The sequence below is a fragment of the Triturus cristatus genome, chromosome 4_1, assembly GCF_964204655.1.
Source record: "Triturus cristatus chromosome 4_1, aTriCri1.1, whole genome shotgun sequence".
NCBI classification, from domain to species: Eukaryota; Metazoa; Chordata; class Amphibia; order Caudata; family Salamandridae; genus Triturus; species Triturus cristatus.
This window is the reverse complement of record NC_140585.1, coordinates 476,070,097-476,093,525: the sequence shown is the minus strand read 5'-3', so window position 1 is coordinate 476,093,525 and position 23,429 is coordinate 476,070,097. Positions and strand designations below refer to the sequence as shown.

Below are 23,429 nucleotides of genomic sequence, written 5' to 3'. Positions count from 1 at the left end.
ACATGACCATGCTGATGGTCATAGATGAAGGATTGGAGGATGAAAGTAAGCCTTTGCCAGACCTCGCCGCTAATGTGCAAATGGGTCAGTGGACAGAGTTGTACTGTCTCCCAAGTTGACACACCAGCAGTAAAAAGACTCCATACAACTGTTAAAGCAGTTTGCTGGGCTGTTCCCTGGATTCACTACTTGGTGTGTCCATGATGTGGACACTGGTGATAGCCTACCTGTCAAATACAAGCTGTACAGGTTGTCTGACCAGGTCAGAGCAAGGAGTAAGGCTCAGGTAGCCAAGAAGCTAGAGTTGGGGGATTATTGAGCGCTCTAGTCCAAGGGCCAGTCCAGTGATACTGGTACCTAAACCTGATCCCCTATGGGGAAGAAAAAATTAAGGTTTTGTGTGGACTACAGAGGTTTGAATGCAGTCACTGAGACTGATGCTCACCCCATACCTAGAGCTGATGAGCTCATTGATAGGTTAGGGGCTACAAAGTAACTGAGTACTATCTATCTGCCCTCCGGTTACTGGTAGATTGCCCTAAATTCAGGAGCAAAAGAGAGGTGATGCCCTTTGGTTCAAAGAATGCCCCTGCCACCTTCCAAATGTTGGTTAACAGAGTCATGTCTGGATTGGTAACTTTTAGTGCAGCTTATCTTGAGGATATAGGTGTACTCAGTTCCACCTGGGAGGAGCATCTGGTCCACCCGAAGGAAGTCTTCAGCTGACTATCAAGGTAAGCAAGTGCCAGATAGGGCAGAGTTTAGTGGTGTACATAGGCCATCTAGTTTGTGGAGGCCATGTATAACCTCTTCAGCCCAAGATCCAGACCACCCTGGATTGTGAGGCTCCTAAAACCCAGACACAGGTCAGGGCCTTTCTTGGCCTGACTGGGCACTACAGGAGGTGTGTTCAGAATTATGGGACCATTGTGACTCCCCTGACAGAACAAACCTCAAAGAAGCAGCCCAAAAAGGTGATTTGGACCCCAGAGTTTTAGAAAGCCTTTGACACTCTGAAGGAGGCTTTGTGTTTAGCACCAGTGTTTCCAGCTCCTGACCACACAAAGGGATTTGTGGTGCAGACAGATGCATCAGAACAAGGGATTGGGGCATTGTTGGCACAAGTAAATGAAGCGGGCCAGAATCAGCCAGTTGCCTTCGTTAGCAGGCAAATACTCCCCAGAGAACAAAGATAGAGTGCAATTGAGAGGGAAGCCTTCACTGTGATTGTGATGCTCTTAGGAAAAATACATTCCCCATCAACTCCATTTTGTGTAACTGACTCCATTTTCTGTTCTCTCATACAGTTGCTGGGTGGGGAGGGTATGTTTTTGCTTTTTTATCTGCTTTCGTTCTTCACCGTGAAGACTAAGCTGGAACATATTGTGTGGGATGCGCAGTTGGTACTGTGCACAGAATCAAGATTGTTTTTACCAGAGAAATGGGCGGAATGTACCGCTCTGCCCCGGAGCTAAACACGGAGGCCAGGACAGCTTCGGTGCTGGACCTTGATGCAGACAGGTACGGTCAGCCTTGTTTTCATAACAGAAGAAAGGGGGAGAGGTTTCTAGAAACTTTTCCCTATGTTGAGTAAAAGGTATTAAAAGACAGGGAATATTAGCGCTCAGGAAGGAGATCACCTGTAAAGTGGACACACTGTCACAGGGTAATGTTTAGTGTTCTTGATACAGACTTCTGCCTAACTGTCAAGGGCTCCTCCAGTTATGCTGGCCTGAATGTTTAAAGACACTCTTTCAGTGATGTATTTATATTACTTACTTTGTGTATATATTTTATATATTTTTATGCCGTGTATACATGCTCTTTATATTTAATTCTTTCATTTGACATCAGTGAAGGTTCCTTGTTGCACGTATATTTTGTCTTTCTTCTAAAAGTGTGGTACCAATAAATACACATGTTATATTCTAAATGCACCTAAATTCGTTTTCTTGCCTCATTTTGAGAGATCTGAGTTCCTTTTCTATGTGTATCATTTAAAGGTGCAGTAATACATACATATATTTGCCTCATTTTGGGAGTGCTGAGTTCAAGTGTGTCCCATTGCTTCAAGTTAAAAGCAGAACATTTTTGCCATAGTTGGCAGGATACAAACGTAAATGGGGAAAAATATTTTACAAAAAGACAAAGACACCTTCCCAGATGTCAAATGAGATACCAGGTGGGAAGTAGCCCCCTGTGGTATGTTTGCGCACAAGTGATCTCATTGTGCTGGGCTAATAGAAAACTGGAATGCATGTATAGCTGACACTGAGCCAGCAAAAGTGGTCGAATGTTTGCAGAAAGTGCCTATTGAGAAAGGGAAAGGGCTTAGCACGTTAGAGTGAAGAGGCTGGTTCCTTATGTGCCATCTTAAAATGCATGAAAAATGTGTTCAGTTACAGCAGGAACATGATCAAATAGAAAATCAGCTGGCAGGAGTCAAGAATATTTCTATGATGCTAACATGTGAAAATAAGTTATTGCACGATAAATTGGAAACTTACCAGACCATGGCTGAGAAAGCTGCCGTACGCGGAGCACAGTATAAATATAAGTAAAGAAGGGGGAACGTTAATAAGAGAAAAGTGCACTTCGCCATTGCAAAGGCAGGAATTGACTGGGATGCAGAAGCATGGGGTGGACTTTTTTGGGATTCTTCAGAATTTTCAGATTCTGGCGGAGAGAGTGGCCAAACTAGTAGCTAGGGTGAGTTGGAAGATCAAATGGTTGTTCATGCACAGCCCATATATCAACGCAAGCTACAGGGTGGCCAATGTATCCACGGAGGGTTACGATGGATTGCATGGAAAATTTTACTCTGCTGGAGATTAATGACATTCTAGACAAATTTCAACAGAGACCCTTGGAGGCTTTGCTTATCTGGATGGAGTGACTGTTTGATATGGGAGCCTCTGGGGTGATGTTGTATCACAGAGATGCAGCAAAGTTTTGTATGCTTAGCACTGACTCCACTCTGAGCTCGGCCTAAACACAATCAAGAAAGAACTGAGAGCCATCCGTCTTTTTTCTGATGCAACATCAGTACGAGTTTGACTTGAAGACTGTGATGGAGAGTGGAGTGTGTGCCAAGATTTGTGCTTCCTGTTGTACTTTCCTTTAGTCCTAGAAATGATATGGACAATGGGACACTAGCTCGTACTATCCAAAAACTGCATCATCTGCAAACTGACATGAGGAAGGAGGGAGGTGCCCTGGAGCAGGACTGGTTGCATAGTATCTTTTCATTAATCCCCCTATGGGTCTACAAACTATTCACAGCACTAATGGCAGTTTTCAATGTTGCACTTGGATTATGTGTCTTTCTACTAGTGAGGGTTTCCTGCTGTTAAAACGCAGTCATCACTAAAGGTAGCATGCACATAGCCAGGGAAAACATAACAGACACTCTTGCCCTTCCTCTCTGAACCAACAGAGATCAGATGCGGAGTACCCCAGGGATCCTCCTATAGCCTCACGTTCTTCAATGGCTACATGACCCCCCTCACAACCATCGTCAGAAAACACACACTCAACATAGTCTCATACGCTGATGACACCCAGCTCTTCCTCTCCTTCACAAAGGAACCTGACATCACCAGGCGCAATTTCCAAGAAGGGGTGAAAGACGTCACAACCTGGATAAGCAGCAGCTATCTGAAGCTCAACTAAGAGAAAACAGAAGCCCTCATTCAACACCTGGTGGCCTTCTGCCTTCAGAAACCCACCCACCCCAACAGACCACGCATGCAACCTCCGCATTATACTCAACTCTTCACTCACCATGAACACCCAGATCAACTCGTGTCCTCCACTTGCTTTAACCCCCTCTGCATTCTTTGCAAAACCTTCAAATGGATCCTCCCCAACACCAGGAACACCGTCACCTATGCACACATCACAAGCAGACTGGACTACAGAAACGCCCTCTACTCCGGAATCAACATAAAACTCCTCCACAAACTCTAGACCATCCAGAACGCTGCAGTCAGACTTATCCTCCGCAACGTCCACAGGCTCCCCGTCGAAAGAACAATAACCTTCACTCTGCTCACACACGCCTACAAAGCCCTCCATAACACCAGATCCCAATACCTCAACAAACAAATCTCCTTCCACGCCCCCAAGAGACACTGCTGACCTCCCCCTAGCCACAGTCCCCCGCATCCACAGGGCCAGAGCAGGTGGCAGATCCTTCTCCTACCTGGCGGCCAAGACCTTGAACAAACTCCCCTTCCGCATCCGATGAAGCGGAACACTGCAGCAATTCAGAAATTACCACAAGACCTGGCTCTTCGAATGATCTACAGAGCTGCTTCCAACCTTCCCCCCCCCAGCGCATTGAGCCCCTCACGGATGAGTAGTGCACTCTAAAAGCCCTGATTGATTGATTGACACACATACTTTTGAATAATCTAACTGTCATGCCATATGAGGAGGCTAGAGTAGTTGAAGAATCAACTGGGGGTAGTGTTGGAATGGGCAAATACGATGTCAATGAATACCATGATATGTGCAGGTCTGATAACGGCAATAGCAATAAATGCAATGTCAATGCATACCATAATGTATACCCGCACAACAATATTATTACTGGCAGTAACGATGTAAATGTATGCCATAATCCATGAATGAATGACAATGTTGTTACCAGTAAAAACGATGTTGATGTATGCTATGATTTTGGCATGCATCACTATGTCAATATCAGTAAAGACAAAGTTGATGTATGCTATGACAACTGTGCGCACAATGTTGAGAATGTTAATATAAATTATACCAGTGACTACCATATTACTTTCAGGAGTTCCAATGAAATCCTATCATTGCTGTTGGATTTACCTAAAGGGACCTCCCGATCAACCCAGAGTCAGAAATATGTGGTCAGGCAGGTCCTGCGACCCACACGTATAGAATGACAAATCACAGGTGGAGTCTCTCTTAACCCAAAGACAAATGCACCCCCAGGAAAAAGGCTGACCAATCCCACAAATAGATAGTTGCACCACTAACAAGTCTGAGTAAATTGGCTCCAATAAAACATGTTTGGTCAAATTCTCCAAAAATACCACAAGGTTAGATACCACATTTAGATAGAAACAAACAACCAAGCAGCATACCACATGCACACCACACGTAGTGATCATGTGCTCCTCATGCCGGACATCTGTACACATACACGAGGTTGAGAGCAATCTGTGTCCTTATCAGATGCCCAAACTTGTTAATTTATGACTGAGATGCTTTTTCAGGAATGTAGAAAGGACTTTACTGTACTTCACAAGATGTATGTAATGTCAGGCAAAACTTTGTACACCGAGAGACTTTCCTCAAACGCATTCTGTCAAGACTCTCCCAGCCACTGCATTTAATTAATGCAACTTGTTCCTGTTTTGCCAACCGCCGCTTTTCTTTTCATTTCCCTAAGGTAAATATATATCCGAGTAACACTCACATATAACCCTTTCTAGCCTCTTCCCTCCTCCATCCCTTCTTGACTCACCCAAAACTTCATTTCACTACTATGATCTCCAAAATAACACTTGCTGGACTTTTTCCTCGTGTATCCCTCTTTTGACTCATCCCAAAACCTAATTTTACTACTATGATCTCCCTTTCTGATCTAATTAATATGATCCACCAAATAACACTATCTAGACTCTTCCCTCCTCTATTCCTTCTTTATCCTATTTGATCAACTTAATAGACTCACATGTCTGCTGCTGGAACTAACAATTAATATTTCCCTATACTAATCCACCCCTAATCCTTTGGGTTCCAGAGTCGTGTGCAGCTCACCAGAAAAGGGCTTTAATGCCTTGTTTGGGGTAGTAAGCGCTATATAAATACAATTACAAAATAAAATGGATGCAACACTTATAGGAAAGCACACCCCCTTGCTGTAGGTCAAGCTAGGCATTCATCAAAGGATATAAGCAGCCCAACAGCGCCTGCTTTCACTTTGGTTACTGTGACTGTGGTGTCTGAAAGGGTATTTAGACAAAATATTAAATTGAAAATGTCGACCTACACAAATATTGAGTTGTAAATATTGTGACACAGAAATATCGACAGCAAGAATATCGTGGTCAAGAATATCGACTTTTAGGCAAGAAATGTTGTTTAAAAAAATATAGAATCCATTAATACTGTTTGCAAAAATATAGTTGTTTAAAATATCGATTTTTTAATTAGTTTTATGTATTTTAGTATATATTTTAAATGTATGTGATGTATTTTTTGTATAAGTATTGTTTATGTTTTTTAATATGTGTGTTACACTTTCTGTAGTTATCAATTTTATTCTAATTACATTTAGCATTTTTTAGTTCCGTGGTGGGTTTTGGGGGTTATAGGGGAAGAGGGTGGGAGTAATTTAATCACAATACATTAATGGTTATTTTTTATTTATTAATATTCCTTCAATTGAGATTTTATAGTGTTAATTGTGTTTTTGCTATTGTATATGTTATGTGTGGGTTGTGGGGTTTATAGAGGTATAAGGTAGAAAGTAATTTATGTTTTATTAATAATTAATTAGTTGTTAATTAATATTAATTATTTAATTAAAAATTAAATATGGAAATTGTGCAATTAATTTTAGGTACAGGTTGTGAGGTTTATAGGGGTAAAGAGTGGGAAGTAATCTACGCTAAATTAATTAATAATAAGTTCATAATAATTAATTGGTAATTAATTAAGGTAATTGTTTATTTTTTTGTGTGTGTTTTGGTTTTATAGAGGTAAAGGGTGGAGAGTTAACTAATTTTCCTTACTTTCTAATTAGTTGTTAAATACTATTAGTTTTTTAATTGAAAAGAGATTTTAATTGTGTAATTAACTTTTTTACAGTTTAATTTTAGGTGTGGGTTGTGGGGATTATAGAGGTAAATGTGGCAAGTTGATAAATGTGTATGTGTTTTAATTTGTTTTTTAATTAATAGTATTTCTTTTTTAGAATTAATTACACAATTATGGAAGTACATATTTTGTTTTAATTTAGATATGGGTTGTGAATTGTGTGGTGTTATAAAATAGGTAGTAAATAAACTAAATGTATGTACTAAATAATGTTTTTGTTTATAAATAATGTCTAACTAAAAATATTTATTTGTTTGATAATTTTTTATTTTCTTTAATATGATATTTGTAGGTATTTGTGATTTGTATTTAACATTTTAATATGTTTTATTTTTTTAATTTAAAATATTAAATATATTTGTATTTACATTTTTAACATAAATATATTTATTTATCTATTTTGTTTAAAACAATTGTTGATGATATTTTGTTTGTTTTTAATTTTAACTGACTGGAGTGGGAATAGTAATTTGTACCCCTCCACAATCCAACACTTTCCCCACTGTTGCACTGACTGCAGTGGGAATAGTACATTTTAACCCTGCGCTATCCAACACCTTCCCTACTGTTGCACTCACTGGAGAGGTAATAGTCATTTTTACCCTTTTGCTATCCAAAACTTTCCCTACTGTTGTACTCATTGAAGTGGGAATAGTAATTGTTAACCCTTGGCTATCCAACTCTTTCCCTAGTGTTGCACTCACTGGAGTGGGACTAGTAATTTTTACCCCTCTCGTATCCAACACTTTCCCTACTGATGCACTGACTGGAGTGTAAATATTAATTTGTTCTCCTCCACTATCCAACACTTTACTAATTGTTGCACTCATTGGAATGGCAATAGTAATTTTCACCCCTTCGCTATCCAACACTTTTCCTACTGTTACACTGACTGGAGTGGAAATAGTAAATGTTATTCCTCTGCTATCCAATACTTTCCATACTGTTGCACTCACTGGAGTTGGAATAGTAATTTTTACCCCTCCTCTATCCAACACTTTCCCTACTGTTGCACTGACTAGAGTGGGAAATGTAAGTTTAAAGATTTTTAAATAGTTTAATGTTTGAATTTACAATAGAATGTTTTTTTTAATAGATTTTATGGTATTGGTGTATGTATATATATATAGATATATATTTGTTACATTTTTATATAATTAAAAAATTATGAAATAAATTAAAATGAATAGTTTATTGTTTGAAAGTATATATATATATATATATATATATATATATATATATATATATATATATAAAATTATATATGTGTGTTTACGTTTTTTAAATTAAGTTTATTGGTTATCTTTGTTAAAATGTATATTAAATCTACGTTTTTTAAATATAAATTTTATTATTTAATATATTTAAGATTTATTATTTTTTGTATATATACATGCACATTTATGTATATATATATACACACACAATATTTTGTACAACTATATTTATGAATTTATGACATTGATATTTGTTTGCAATAATTTTGTACTTACCATTCTAATTATTATAAATATAGGATATCGATATTTTTGACATCGATATTTATTACTCGATATTGTGGTATGGAGATATTTCAGGTGTCGATATTCTGTCAGTGAACCGTTTGTGAGTGGCATATCACGGTAAACAAAATAAAACTCAGAACATGAGGGAAGATTTTCCATGTGCCCTGGATGTTTTTTAGAACAAGAAAATCATGCTGGTTCTTACTAAGGCAACGCAGTGCCGTGAACAGGTTATCTACAGAATTGAAGTGACTAAATATTAGGGCCCAGCGGGGGAGGGGGGAATGGCCATTAATTTCACAGGGCATGTCCCCGGTACACTCGATCCCTTAGGCTGGTTTTGAAAGCCCAGGGTTGCTCCTGCTTCTGCATAGGGAGGCTTCAAGGGAGCGAAAAAGAGGGAGGGAGAAGTCAGAGAGAAAGTGATCAGAGAAGAAGATGGAGAGGTGAGGAGAGAGAGAATGGATAGTGTGAGGAGACGAAGGCAGTGGGGCTGGTTAGACCATTTTTGCCAGGGCTGCTTTTGGTTTCCCAGTCTGGCCTCGGGCCTATCAGGAATACCAAACATCATACAGAATAAGAGACCACTGTCCATAGAGGGCGCACTACACTTGCCAAATTAAACGCCCACAATATAACATTGGTTGATGCTGGAATTAAATTCACATTACAATATTCTTCATAGAGGGAAATTAATGAAAACAAAGCTGATCAAAGTTTCCATCAGCTTGTGGAGTAATGCACGCCTTTCAATTTATGGCGTCAAACATTTCTAAATGTAGCATTTTTTTTCTATTTCTTCCACATCATGATTTTCATGGGTTAAATCTCTGGTTAATATTTTTGAGCATCATTTACATTTTTCACAGAACTGTTTCATCACTGCTCTCTACGAGTCAAATAGCGTTTGTATTTAATGCAAAGGATTTTGCAGATAAACAGTGGTCGTCAGCATATGCAATGATGCAATGTGACGTTTTGGGGAATGTTGAAATTCTGGTATGTGGGTACCAGGCAAAATTCCAGATAATTCTTAATCTATACCATTTTTATAAATTAAGAACTATCAGTGCATCATTGAAATAAGGTGTCCCAGCCGCCTTGCCCCGTCTCTATTGGGCCCCTCTTGGAGTGTGCAGCCTGGGTGTGGCATTTCTTGCTTCATTTGATGAATGCCACATTTGTCCTCCTTCATTGTCCATGGGTAAGGGGGCATCAATGACATGAAGCAGGGCATGGTTGATGCACACTGCACTCCCCTACAGTCCACCAATAGGTGACCGGGGCAAGCCGGTCTGGGTTTTAAGTGGAGTGCAAGTGTTGAAACGTATGCCGTGGCTGGGGAAGCCAAGTTGCGGACTGTCACCGAGATAGCGGTTCGAGAGTGTTTCACCGAGCTGGAAAGCATATTGACCAGGCTGTTCATATTGAGATGGGTGACGGAAAATGGTGACTGGGGTATTGTAAGATGTTGTGGTGAATATTGCTGTTGGTGTTTTGGTTGCCTCATTTTTTTTAACTACAGATCGCTATGCAGTTTTACACAGCTTAGCAAGCCTTCAGACTTCACAATTTTACACACCTCTAAAAAGACGAAAAGGACATAAGAGCTTATCTCATGCTATTTCCCTCCTGTGTGTGGCAAAGTGGTCATTATTAATTTTAATTATGGTCGTCAAAGTTGTGTTTTTTTTTCTTTGCAACAAGACTTGGAATAAGTTCACGATATCAGCACTTTGTAAAGTTGTGCATGAGCTGGCAAACATGTTACTACAAAAAGTAATTTGGAAAAATTGTTAGCAGCAAACGTAATAAACAAGCATTTACAATGCAATGGTCTCGGCATTGGTAAAGTTAGAGCTATTGGCATTGTTATTCACAATGTCAATAGCTTAATCACTCTCAAATGCGAGACCTATTGCATTTGCACCCACACACAGAGCCACCTACACACACACTGATTAAGCTATTGACATTGTAAATAACAATGCCGTTTCTAAACATGTTTTAAAAACAAAAACATAAACAAAAATAATGTCATGAGTAATGCCAATAGCTCTAACTTTAACAATGCCGAGAACGTTGCATTGTAAATGCTTGTTTTTCTTCTCTGGGTAAGAAGGAAAAGACAGAGTCCTGTTACTTCTCTGCCGCCCGTCCTCGAACGCCAGGAACGCCGAGCTTTATTTATAGGCGATGGTAATTTCTTGCGTCCCGGGACGCATTTTCCAAATAAAAAAGTAGGGGAACGGAATCCCTGGAATTGAAGAAGTAGGGGTACGCCGTGCCCTGCCGTTCCCCCCCCACTTCGACCACTGGGTGTAAATAACATATTCACTCTTATTAAAGTGTAAGGTGTAGGGAAATCAGATTCATGTTGTGGTTTTGAGATATGTGACTGACCAGCCTCAATAAGAACAGACATACACTAAGGCGAGCATTGCACCACTGAGAAGGGTCTCAAAGGAACAGAATCAAGGTGGGCTGCAAAAGGGTGAGTGGTTGAGAGGAACAAAATGAGAATAACATTTTGAGGTAATATAATATACTACCATATAATATGATACGCACAGTGGAAATTGCTATTTATAGCGTTTGCATGTCTCAAAGAGCTAAAAGCCACTTTTTCAAAGAGATAGCAATGGGGCTTCCGCTTTTTAATGCTCCGGTAAAACAAATCAATTTATTTACTTTTTTTAAATGAAAGTAATTACCTTTAATACCATACTTGACAAAGAAGAGATGATGCGTGGTGCCTGCGTTTTTAAGTTTGGCAAAAAAACGAAAAAAGATAGAATAAGCACGTTTCTCAAAATTAAGCTTTAGAGGAACGTCCTTTGGATGTAGTAACATAGGGCGAACAGAATGTTTTTTGTGTGAATCGAGGACAAATTTGTATATGACATATTAAAGCAAAATAGGGGAGAGGGAGAAAGTGGTCTGGGAAGAAGGTGAAATAACGCCAGTGATCACTGGCGATATACATATTTTCTATATAGGGTGCTTTGGCTGAATGCGCTACAAATGACAGATGGTTCATATTTTATAATGTCATGAATGACCATTTCTAGAGTTCATGCTACGCACTAAATTGTCTTTCTGCGATTGGTTGCAGATTTGACTGCGAAAGCTCCTGGTCATGGTATTTATTTGTTTGTTTCCGAAGGACTCAAATCTCTGATTGCACTGATCTGCGCAGCAGGCACGCAGACCCACTGGTCTGCTTTCCACAGTTAACAGGAATATAATCACCCAGCAAACTGTTTGCTTACTTTATGGGGTAGGTGGCTTACTTTATGGGATAGGTGGGGATGAAAGGCTGAGCAGTACCACCCGCGATCGACCCTTTACAGACCAATCTCGTCAGCGAGTAAGTGAACCCACTGAGCTACCTTACAGTGCCAGCTGGTCATGAGACCAAGCCTGGAGCAAGGGGCACAGGGTGATAGGCCGCACTCACCCCGGGGGTGTCGTCTCATCTGCCACCCCAGCGCAGAGAGCTTCTGGCGAATGTTCATGGTATCTGGTGCCTCGGTTCGCGGTCCTCCGTGGAGCCGAGTATCTCACGCCTCTTTCGTGTGGGTGCAACAGGCCTGTAGCCTCAGAGGAGGGGGGATGAGGAGGGCGCTGCCGGGCCCGCCCTCCCTCCCAAGGAAGCAAGGCGGCTGGTGGGTGGATGTATCTGTGAAGTGCAGGGCCAGCTTAAGATAAAGAGACCTCCTTTCAGATGAGTGCATGGAGCCCCCTTATGGGCCACTTTTTCTGGTTGACATATGTTACGCAAACACTAATAAAATGTATAAACATTTATAAACAAATACTACAAAAGACAGGGGGAGCTGGGGCCCCTTTCGATTCAAAGGGGTGATATGTTCACACTCTGCCAGAGTGGGCGCGGTCACGGCAGGTGGGGTGGTTGGTGGAAGGGTATAGGTGATTGGGGGTGAGCGGGTTGATAAGAATGGGTGTAGTGTAGGGCAAGGTGTGCATGTGGGCGGAATGGGTGCGTTTAAGGGGAGATATGGATATGGGAGTCTTTTCGGATGACAGTGGGTGAATGTTGGGGCGATGGATAGCTGGGTAAATAAAATTGTTTAAAACTCCACCAGTCACCGCTACCCCACCCCCCTCGCCTCAGGCCGCTCCAAGCTTGAGGCAGTGGGTGTCTGGAGTGTTCATTCGGTAAAGGTGAAATGCAAGTTTTCCCTTCATTCTAGATGTCCCTTCTAACATTAAAAAAAAACCCTGTCAGCGCCCTAGCCACATCTAGCGCCGCGAAGCGGACCAGACCAAGATGGAAGCTGCCGAGATTTCCGTACCACCCGCCGATCCCCCAAAGAAAGTACATGTTTTGGGTTCGTGTTGCCCGCATCTCCGTGATTTAAGATCGTGGGACGAGGGCCTTGCCTCTGGGGGGGGGGGGGGGGGGGGGCGGTCTCCCGCGACAGCTGCTTCGCAAGAGTGACGCCTCTCTATGGAAAACTGAAACCTTTCGGGTTGGGGCTGTGGGTGGGATCTCACCTCGCGCCCTTCATAAATTACGAGCTAACGGAGCGGGTGTTGCCTGTGGCGTAAAACAACACTTTATAGTGCTTGGAAAGTAAACAAGCATTTGCAATGCAATAGGTCTCGCAATTATAAGAGTTTGAGCTATTGGCATTGTAAAATTACAATTCCTTTTATTTATGTTTTGGTCTTAAAACAAACAAAAGGCATTGTCATTTACAATGTCAGTAGCATAAACTCGCATAAAAGCAGTGTGGGGAGTGCAGCAGTGTGCGGCGTGCAGCATTGTGCGGCGTGCAGCAGATGTGGGCAGTGTGCGGCGTGCAGCGGTGTGCGGCGGGCAGCAGTGTGCGGCGGGCAGCAGTGTGCGGCGGGCAGCAGTGTGTGGCGTGCAGCGTCATGCAGCAGTGTGTGGCTTGCAGCAGTGTGTGGCGTGCTGCAGTGTGTGGCGTGCTGCAGTGTGTGGCGTGCAGCAGTGTGCGGCGTGCAGTAGTGTGCGGCGTGCAGCAGTGTGCGGCGTGCAGCAGTGTGCGGCGTGCAGCAGTGTGAGACGTGCAGCAGTGTGAGACGTGCAGCGGCATGCAGCAGTGTGTGGCGTGCAGCAGTGTGTGGCGTGCTGCAGTGTGTGGCCTGCAGCAGTGTTTCGTGTAGCAGTGTGCGGTGTGCAGCATTGTGCGGCATGCAGCAGTGTGCGGCGTGCAGCAGTGTGTGGCGTGCAGCAGTGTGTGGCGTGCAGCGGCATGCAGCAGTGTGTGGCGTGCAGAAGTGTGTGGCGTGCATCAGTGTGTGGCGTGCAGCAGTGTGTGGCGTGCAGCAGTGTGTGGCGTGCAGCAGTGTGTGGCGTGCAGCGGCATGCAGCAGTGTGTGGCGTGCAGCAGTGTGTGGCATGCAGCAGTGTGTGGCGTGCATCAGTTTGTGGCATGTAGCAGTGTCACGGTTGCAGCAGTGTGCGGCGTGCAGCAGTATGTGGCATGGAGCAGTGTGTGGCGTGCAGCAGTGTGTGGCGTGCAGCAGTGTGTGGCGTGCAGCAGTGTGTGGTGGCATGCAGCAGTGTGTGGCGGCATGCAGCAGTGTGTGGCGGCATGCAGCAGTGTGTGGCATGCAGCAGTGTGTGGCGGCATGCAGCAGTGTGTGGCATGCAGCAGTGTGTGGCGTGCAGCAGTGTGTGGCGTGCAGCAGTGTGTGGCGTGCAGCAGTGTTACGCGTGCATCAGTGTGTGGCGTGCAGCAGTGTGTGGTGTGCAGCGGCATGCAGCAGTGTGTGGCGTGCATCAGTGTGTGGCATGTAGCAGTTTTGGCCTTTAAACAACATGTCCTCCCCATTTGTAGGGTTTCTGTGCTCTGTGTTAGGCAGGCTAACCATTCAAACCTGCTCTGTAAAGCTTCAACATGATAAAAGCCCCGGCACCTCTTTGGTTACAAATTAAGCACTAGGAAAGTGGCTGTAGCCAAGACACTATTGAATTTTAGTTTATATGCTCTGTGTTACGCAAACTAAATAAAGACATATACAGGGTGAAGCTGCTGCCTCATCAAAACACCGGCACTTCCTTTGTTACAAATTAAGCACTAGGAGGGTGGCTGTAGCTACGTGTTTGCAGCTACACACAAATAAAAATAATAACGTAGCTCCACTTTAGGTCATATTTATGTTTGTGTCTATAGAAATATCAACTAATTTGTCCACAATCACAGGCTATTAAGCATATTCAGACATTAAAACCTGGTTTCAAAACTCGTAGGTTAGCAGTAGTGGACTTTAAAGAACATCCCCTCCCCATTTTTCCGGTTTGTGTGCTCTGTGTAAGGCAGGCTAAACAAAACAACATGCTGTGTAAAGTTGCCACCTAATCAGAGCCCCGGCACCTCCTCTGTTACAAATTAAGCACTGGGAAAGTGGCTGTAGCCAAGCCACTATTAAATTACAGTTTATGTCCTCTGTGTTACGCACAATAAAAAAAAAGTATGGCGTGCAGCAGTGTGTGGCGTGCATCAGTGTGTGGCATGTAGCAGTGTCACGGTTGCAGCAGTGTGCGGTGTGCAGCAGTGTGTGGCGTGCAGCAGTGTGTGGCGTGCAGCAGTGTGTGGCGGCATGCAGCAGTGTGTGGCGGCATGCAGCAGTGTGTGGCGTGCAGCAGTGTGTGGCGTGCAGCAGTGTGTGGCGTGCAGCAGTGTGTGGCGTGCAGCAGTGTGTGGCATGCAGTAGTGTGTGGCGTGCAGCAGTGTGTGGCGTGCAGCAGTGTGTGGCGTGCAGCAGTGTGTGGCGTGCAGCAGTGTGTGGCATGTAGCAGTGTCGCGGTGTGCAGCAGTGTGTGGCGTGCAGCAGTGTGTGGCGTGCAGCAGTGTGTGGCGTGCAGCAGTGTGTGGCGTGCAGCAGTGTGTGGCGGCGTGCAGCAGTGTGTGGCGTGCAGCAGTGTGTGGCGTGCAGCAGTGTGGCGTGCAGCAGTAGTGTGTGGCGTGCAGCAGTGTGTGTCGTGCAGCAGTGTGTGGCGTGTAGCAGTGTTACGCGTGCAGCAGTGTGTGGCGTGCAGCAGTGTGTGGTGTGCAGCGGCATGCAACAGTGTGTGGCGTGCAGCAGTGTGTGGCGTGCATCAGTGTGTGGCATGTAGCAGTTTTGGCCTTTAAACAACATGTCCTCCCCATTTGTGCAGCAGTGTGTGGCATGTAGCAGTGTCACGGTTGCAGCAGTGTGCGGTGTGCAGCAGTGTGTGGCGGCATGCAGCAGTGTGTGGCGGCATGCAGCAGTGTGTGGCGTGCAGCAGTGTGTGGCGTGCAGCAGTGTGTGGCGTGCAGCAGTGTGTGGCGTGCAGCAGTGTGTGGCGTGCAGCAGTGTGTGGCGTGCAGCAGTGTGTGGCATGCAGTAGTGTGTGGCGTGCAGCAGTGTGTGGCGTGTAGCAGTGTGTGTCGTGCAGCAGTGTGTGGCGTGCAGCAGTGTGTGGTGTGCAGCGGCATGCAACAGTGTGTGGCGTGCAGCAGTGTGTGGCGTGCATCAGTGTGTGGCATGTAGCAGTTTTGGCCTTTAAACAACATGTCCTCCCCATTTGTAGGGTTTCTGTGCTCTGTGTTAGGCAGGCTAACCATTCAAACATGCTCTGTAAAGCTTCAACATGATAAAAGCCCCGGCACCTCTTTGGTTACAAATTAAGCACTAGGAAAGTGGCTGTAGCCAAGACACTATTGGATTTTAGTTTATATGCTCTGTGTTACGCAAACTAAATAAAGACATATACAGTGTAAAGCTGCTGCCTCATCAAAACACCGGCACTTCCTTTGTTACAAATTAAGCACTAGGAGGGTGGCTGTAGCTACGTGTTTGCAGCTACACACAAATAAAATAATAACGTAGCTCCACTTTAGGTCATATTTATGTTTGTGTCTATAGAAATATCAACTAATTTGTCCACAATCACAGGCTATTAAGCATATTCAGACATTAAAACCTGGTTTCAAAACTCGTAGGTTAGCAGTAGTGGACTTTAAAGAACATCCCCTCCCCATTTTTCCGGTTTGTGTGCTCTGTGTTAGGCAGGCTAAACAAAACAACATGCTGTGTACAGTTGCCACCTAATCAGAGCCCCGGCACCTCTTCTGTTACAAATTAAGCACTGGGAAAGTGGCTGTAGCCAAGCCACTATTAAATTTCAGTTGATGTCCTCTGTGTTACGCAAAATAAAAAAAAAGTATAAAGTGTAAAGCTTCTGCCTCATTAAAACACCAGCACTTATTTGTTACAAATTAAGCACTAGGTGGGCGGCTGTAGCTACGTGTTTACAGCTACACACAACAAGTAACATGATACCTACAACAAGTTAGGACTATTGGCTTTGTCAATCGTTGTTAGTTGCATAAGATAAATTAGCAGTAACTGTGGCTTGTATATATTATTGAAAAAGCATCCACTTGAAGCCCTAGTGACACCACGACAATGTTACTGCTCCTGAGTTACAAAAAGAGGCACAAGAATCCAGAGCAGACATGGCGAGTAAGTTGGCTGAAGAGGTGGGGGTGGCAAATGGTGTTCACGGGCGCTTTGATGTCCTCAGTGGCCGCGCGGCTCACTGAAAACATCAAAGCGCCCTCGAAATGTAAGTGATCGCAATCGCGATCACACTTCAAAGGCTGTGTGACAGGCGAAAGTGAAAGACGAGTGCTTTCAGGCTGCCAAATGGTGCGCGCGCCCGGCACACATGCACAGTAGTTGGCGGCCTGAAAGCACTCGTTTGCACTTCCAAAAGTGCTTACTATAAGTCTCGCCAGAGCAGCGCTAAAGCGCTGTCTCAGGCGAGACCTAAAAAGCGCCGTGTGTTTTTCCTCTTTCTCTGGATTTCTTTCGAGACAGACATGGCGTAGTTTACTTAAGCTTGTAGTTACTCCAGGTGGCAGTGATGTGCAGAGTCAGACACTACAGAGGGGGCCGCAATGTCCGTTTTACGCTAACCGCAGGCTGTTGATAAATGGAAGACGCCCATTCCTACCGTGGCTAAAAAGGGAGCCAGAGACGAGAACAGATATGAAATAAATGTAAAACGAAGGAGGACTAGTAGAAACGAAGACCAAGAACAAGCACACCACTGCCTTTCTCCGAGGCGAAGCAGAAATGCCTCCGAGAAAGGCAGCGGCGATTTCGGATTCGGGGGCGTGTTCTCCTCTTGCCATTGTCTGGAGGAGATAATTAGAAAAGTTTCAAAAAACACGCCCCCGAATCCGAAAAGGACGGGGCCTGTTCGGAGTGACGGACCTCTTCTCCAATGGCTGGCCAGCATTCAAGAGGCCAGCCAATGGAGAAGAGGGGAGAAGAGGGGCGGGTTCAAGCCCCTCTTCTCCAAGTCATTATGTCTCGCGAGCGAGACTGCGCAAGCGCAGCCTTCGCTAGCCGAGACCTAAAAAGGTCTAAGAATGTCCCTCTCAATTTGTTTGCAATACAACAATTTGCACAGGTTTTGCCTTCAAAAATCAGTTTTCAGTGACCTCCCACATTTAAAACAAATTCTCACATATCGCAAAGTTTGTGAAATCGTCAAGGTAACATACCCAAGTGTGCAGAGTTACGTTCTGCTAATTCTCTAAGTTCTAATAGTCAACTTTTTTAGGATGCAGTTTTCAGAAAGTGGTGCGCATTAATCTACATTGAGGCTACAGAATACAATGGGCTCGTGTCAACAGTAGTTTAACACGATGGCAACGCTGCAGTGACCGATATTGAGCATGGAGCAGCCACAATCCCCTCAGTATTGGAAACGCATTTATGTCTTATAGAAGACACCAATGTGCTTGAGCCAACACAGTGCCTTGATTAGAACCTCAAGGAAAGACAGAGGTCGTGATATGGAAACATCGAGGTCATTCTCTCAAACAGGTGGGAGAACCGATTTGTCTTTCATGCCAGTTAGTCGTACGAGGTCAGCTATTCGGATCAGGTCAGGTTGCAATTTAGCACCGTAGTGTAACTTTAAATTCACCCCCTTCAGCAGCGGCCCCTGGAGGGAGTTCCGTGGGGCGGAAAGGCGGGGCGGGGGAGGGGCAGCGTGGGGGGTACTAAACACCGGAACATGGATAATTGGAGGTAAGTAAACAATTAAATAAATAAAACGAATTTCGTAGCTCGCGCAGCACCGCATTTTGTGATGCAGGGCGCGCTACGAAATTCGTTGTATTTATTTAATTGTTTACTTACCTCTAATTATCCATGTTCCGGTGTTTAGTACCACCCACCCTGCCCCTCCCCTCCCCCGCCCCGCCTTTCCGCCCCACGGAACTCCACGGACCGCTGCTGACCCCCTTGTAATAACGAAAAGGTCAAATATACATGAGACTTCAAGTATGGTTAACAGCTGCTCGGTAACAGATGCTCCCCGTTGTGTACAAAAGGACAAAAATACACTATGCTAATATGCGGATGAAGTTGTGATTTGTTGGCTGTGAAGTTCACACGCAAGGTAAATTCTGCTTTGTGTCGCTCTAACTTCTTACCTGTAAGATACCTCCCCTCCAGAGGGATTCCCCGGTCGATTCTTTCCAGCCTTAAATCTAAAAGTCAGACCACAGTTACAAGAACATGTCGACGCTTGCTTGCACTTTTCCACCGTGCACAGCCTGCTTGTTATCATGTGTAAATACAGCAAGGCGGCTGAACTGCCAGAGTGCCGTGGTGCGTCATAGCAACAGCTGCAGCCAGGGCCTAAAAAAAGAACAGTTCAAAGAGTAATGCAGATACTTGGCTGCTGCGTGCAGGGGCGAGGAGGGAAAAGCACAGGAAAACGTAAACAGAATCGCACCAATTAGGAACTTGTGTGCTGAATGGATTCTTGCAGAGCATTTCTCGTAGTTCCAATGTAAACATTCGAAGCTTTACATGTTATGTAGACCATGACTTTAAAATAAATATAATACATCCTCAATAGTCACCTCACCCAACCACACAGAACTTATGGTTGTAAAGAATCGCGGTTGCCTCCTGCTATTGCCAATGGATGTGGGTTAGTTACTTGGCTGCCTTTTTGATTCATATAAACGTTTCTTGAAATTATCCAGGGAGTGGAAATAGTCTTCAGCTTACAAGCTTCCATGTTTGTGTTTGAGAAGGTGAGATTAGGGATAGCCCGCCTATAAAATGATCCCAACATTTATTTTATTTATTTATTTTTATTTTAAAGGTTTTATATAGCGCTGGCTAGACCCGGAGGTATCAGAGCACTTTACATGAGTATCAGACCATAATTGCAGGTTACATCGTTACAAAGGTTAGACAGTTATTAGAGCCTGGCAACATAGTGACAAGTAAGGTCGAGACAAACAAAAAGGACATATATGTAAGGGAAAAAGCAGGCAAGGGGAGACATTTAGGGGGGTAAGAGCAGGGGAAGTAGACATAGAATGGAGGAGGGAAAGAGGAGGGGAGGGTGAGAGACACAGCATGGAAAGAGCAGGGTGAGGGTGACGGGGACACAAACCGGTAGACGAGTCAGAGCTGCGTCCAAAGTCCATGTCGTGTCCCACAAAGGCAAGGACACAGATATCGTTTATTACTCTTCTTTATTGTATTTGCATAACGCTGCTTGTGCCCACGTCCTCCTGCGTTCCCTCGTCCTCTCGACTGCCCCTTCCCCACACCCTTGACCGGATGTGGTGTCCGGTTGCCCCTCAGTTCACATTGTCTACTGCAGGGTCCTAGTGCCCTGTCCCAGGTCACTACATCTCCCCCCTGTGTCACAAAGAATGACGAGAAAGTGACAATAGACAGAGGTGTCGGTAGGTGATAGATGCAGGTCTGTCATGGCATAGTTCAGTGTGCTCCCCATCACTACATTTCTTCTATTAGTCTCTTTGGGCACCGGCATGTTCTTCGCTGGCCGGCCTCCGTCCGTAGCTCTTCCTCTAGCCCCTCTCCATTTCTTCTTTCCTCCTTGTTGTGCTCCTGCTTTCCTTGTTCTGCTGTCTCCTTGTCATCTTCCTTTAGTCCTTTGAAGTGGGAGCTATTTCTTGTTATCCTCTGACGCTCTGACTCTGCCGTTATCATTGGGCCATTCACTCTTGTTACTGTTAGGGGGTCTTTAGAGAACATGCTGTCAGATTTTCTTTGTTGCCGTTGACGCACGATTACAGTGTCTCCTTCCTTTATGTTCGACGGGATGGCGTGTCGCTTGGCGTCTGCATATCTTTTCATTTTTTCTTTCGCCTCTCGGTCCCTATCTGCAATGCTTCTATGATCAGGTGGCACTGTTGCTTCCATTTGTGGTAGCCTCGTCCTACTCGTTCTTCCCAGTACTAGTTCTGCTGGGCACCTTCCTGTGGAGTTGTGGGGTGTGTTTCTGTAATCACGCAGTACTTGGCACAGTGCTTGACTAAGTGATGTCTGTGCTAGCTTTGCCCTTTGAACTGCCTTTTTGATGTTCCCCATGAACCTCTCCACCATTCCATTCGCTTGAGGCCATAGCGGTGTTATTTTCCTGTGGCTTATCCGTAGATAGACCATGAATCGACGGAACTCTTCTCCTGAGAATGGAGGACCATTGTCTGTTTTTTAGTGTTTCTGGTGAGCCCCATGCTGCAAAGATGTCATCCAATATCGGTAGTGTGGCTGTGGCTGATGTTGATGAGACCTGGCGTACTATCGGGAACCGTGAGTATTCGTCGATGACCACAAGCAGGTAGTTGCCTGTCTCTAGGGGCCCAAAGAAATCACCTGCTAGTGTTGTCCATACCGCTCTTGGAAGATCCGACATTTATTTATTTATTCATTTATAGAGCGCCTGGTTACACCAGCCGGTGTGTCCCCGCGCTTAGAGAGAGTTCTCAGAGATATGTTAGGTGTCTGCACGTATGTCCGTTGAGATGGGCCCAAAGCGGAATTATCCAAGAGGTGGATGTACAAATAACCATGTTTTAAGTAGCCTACGAAACTTGATTTCGCATGTCTCTCTTCTTAGGTTAACAGGTAGGCTATTCCATAGTTTTGCAGCTCGGTACCTGAACGAACGTTCACCCATTCTGGCTCTAAATATTCTTGGTATGTCCACCAAGTCCTTATCCATTGATCTTAGACAGCGCCCTGGTATGTATTTCATGATTAAAGGTTGCAGATACCTAGGACCTTTCTTTAGAAGAATTTGATGGCAATGGCACATTGCCTTAAATACTACTCGTTTCTCCACTGGCAGCCAGTGGAGATCTGTCAGGGATTTTTTTGCATTGGCTCATCTTGGCAGCCCCAGTACCAACCGAGCTGCCGCATTCTGTACTCTCTGTAGTCTGGCCATGTCCCTCTTGGTGGTTCCAAGGTATAATACATTTCCGTAATCCAGTTGGGAAGTCACCACTGAATGAACAATGGTCTTCCTGGATTAGGCGGTAATAAGTCTAGTAATTTTTGCAAAGTTTTTATCGTGCCATAGCATTTTCCCGCTACCTTTCTGATTTGGCTCTCGAATGTCAAATCTGAGTCGAACCACATTCCGAGGTTTTTTACTTCAGCCTTTGGTGTCGGTAGTAGGCTTAGAGAGTCAGGCCACCATGCGCTTGACCAAATGGATGGCGTTTTCCCTACGATCAGTACCTCCGTCTTGCTACCATTTAGTTTGAGGCACTGATTTGTCATCTAGTGTGCTATTTCCTTTAAACATTCAGAAAAACGGATAGCTGCTTGGTCCTTGTTTTGAGAGAGCAGAACAATCAGCTGCGTATCGTCCGCGTAAGAAACTATTGATACCTCATATTTCTCCACTTTCTCTGCAAGTGGTCCCACGTAAACATTGAAAAGAGTAGGGCTCAATGCTGATCCCTGTGGTACTCCCTGAGACAGGGGAATGCTCTTCGAGCGATGTGATTGTTGTGAAACCTGAAAACTTCTTGACGAGAGGAACGATGATAGCCACTTCAGCGCACTGTGCCTGACACCGCACGTCTCTAGCCTATGTAGGAGCAATTTGTGGGAAACAGTGTCAAACGCCGCACTGAGATCCAGCAGGATCAATGCGGCTGTTTGTCCCTCGTCTGCATATTTTCTCAGAGTTTCAGAGGCCATGATTTACGCGGACTTGGTGGAATGAGCACTCCTCAAACCCGATTGTGAGGGGTGCAATAAGTCATTCCTATTTATGTGTTCTACCAGCTGTTTGTTTGCTATCTTTTCAGCAATTTTTGCCACGAATGTCAAAAGTGAGATAGGGCGGAGATTATCCAAAATGTTTATATCTAATGAAGGCTTCTTCTTTAATGGCTTGACAATGGCCTGCTTCCATTTTGCAGGGACCGTGCCGGTTTGGAAGGAGCGCTGGATAAGGTCCGCTATGTACGGCATAATAACACTGGCTCCCTCCATTATTATTTTAGGTTGGGCTGGATCAAGTGGGGAACCAGATTTTATCCCTTTGGCTAAGGCGGTAATTTCATCGATTTCCAAAACATCAAAGGTGTCCAGCGTCACCCCTGCAAAAATGTCCTGGCTTCCGTGTGTTAGGCCTATACCCTGACGTGCTTCTGCCGGGAAGGTATCGTACATTTTTGTCACCTTATTCGCGAAGAACTCGGCTATCTTGTTACAGTTCTCAATAGAGTCGCTCGAGTCGTCTCTGGCTATGTGTGTTCTGAGGGACTTAAGTATAGTAAACATTTCTTTGGAGGAGTTATTGGCTCCTTCAATTTTTTCAGTATAAAAAGTACTTCTGGATTTTTTTATAAGAGCATGATATTGCTTTAGTTCTTTTTTGTACTCCTCTTTCGCCTTACTACAATACTCCTTCCTCCATGCTCGTTCAAACGATTTGCATTTTCCTTTAGACATTTTCAGTTTATCATTAAACCAAGGTGCTGTTTTTTTTTGTCTCTTAGGGGTTCTTGTGCTCCAAGGTGCAGTTTTATCTAGTGCCTCTGTGATCCACGTTTCCAGATTAGAGTTGGTTAGATTAATGTCTGTATCTAACAAGGGTATTTCTTCCAACAGTGCCTGGGTGAAGGAAGTCGTGTTAAAATTATTCAATTTTCTCGTAATAATCTCCCTATTCTGCTGTTTTTGTCTCCTTCTATGGGATGGTAAAGTAAACTGGACATGATAGTGGTCGGA

General features: G+C 44.3%; 1 protein-coding gene across 7 annotated transcripts in view; it reads right to left on the bottom strand.

Annotated features, from left to right (window-relative positions):
• Nucleotides 1–19,969, bottom strand: part of PIK3C2G (phosphatidylinositol-4-phosphate 3-kinase catalytic subunit type 2 gamma) — a 2,048,585-nt gene extending 2,028,616 nt beyond the window's left edge. For 2 of the 7 annotated variants that reach the window (XM_085652678.1, XM_085652687.1), the window contains exon 1: nt 19,822–19,969. The gene's annotated coding sequence lies outside the window, so the exon portion shown is untranslated. Of the gene's footprint in view, nt 1–18,841; nt 18,995–19,821 lie in introns of those variants that run through there. The other 5 variants (XM_085652677.1, XM_085652676.1, XM_085652684.1 and 2 more) reach the window with 5 other exon arrangements.
• Between the last annotated feature and the right edge of the window lie 3,460 nt (nt 19,970–23,429).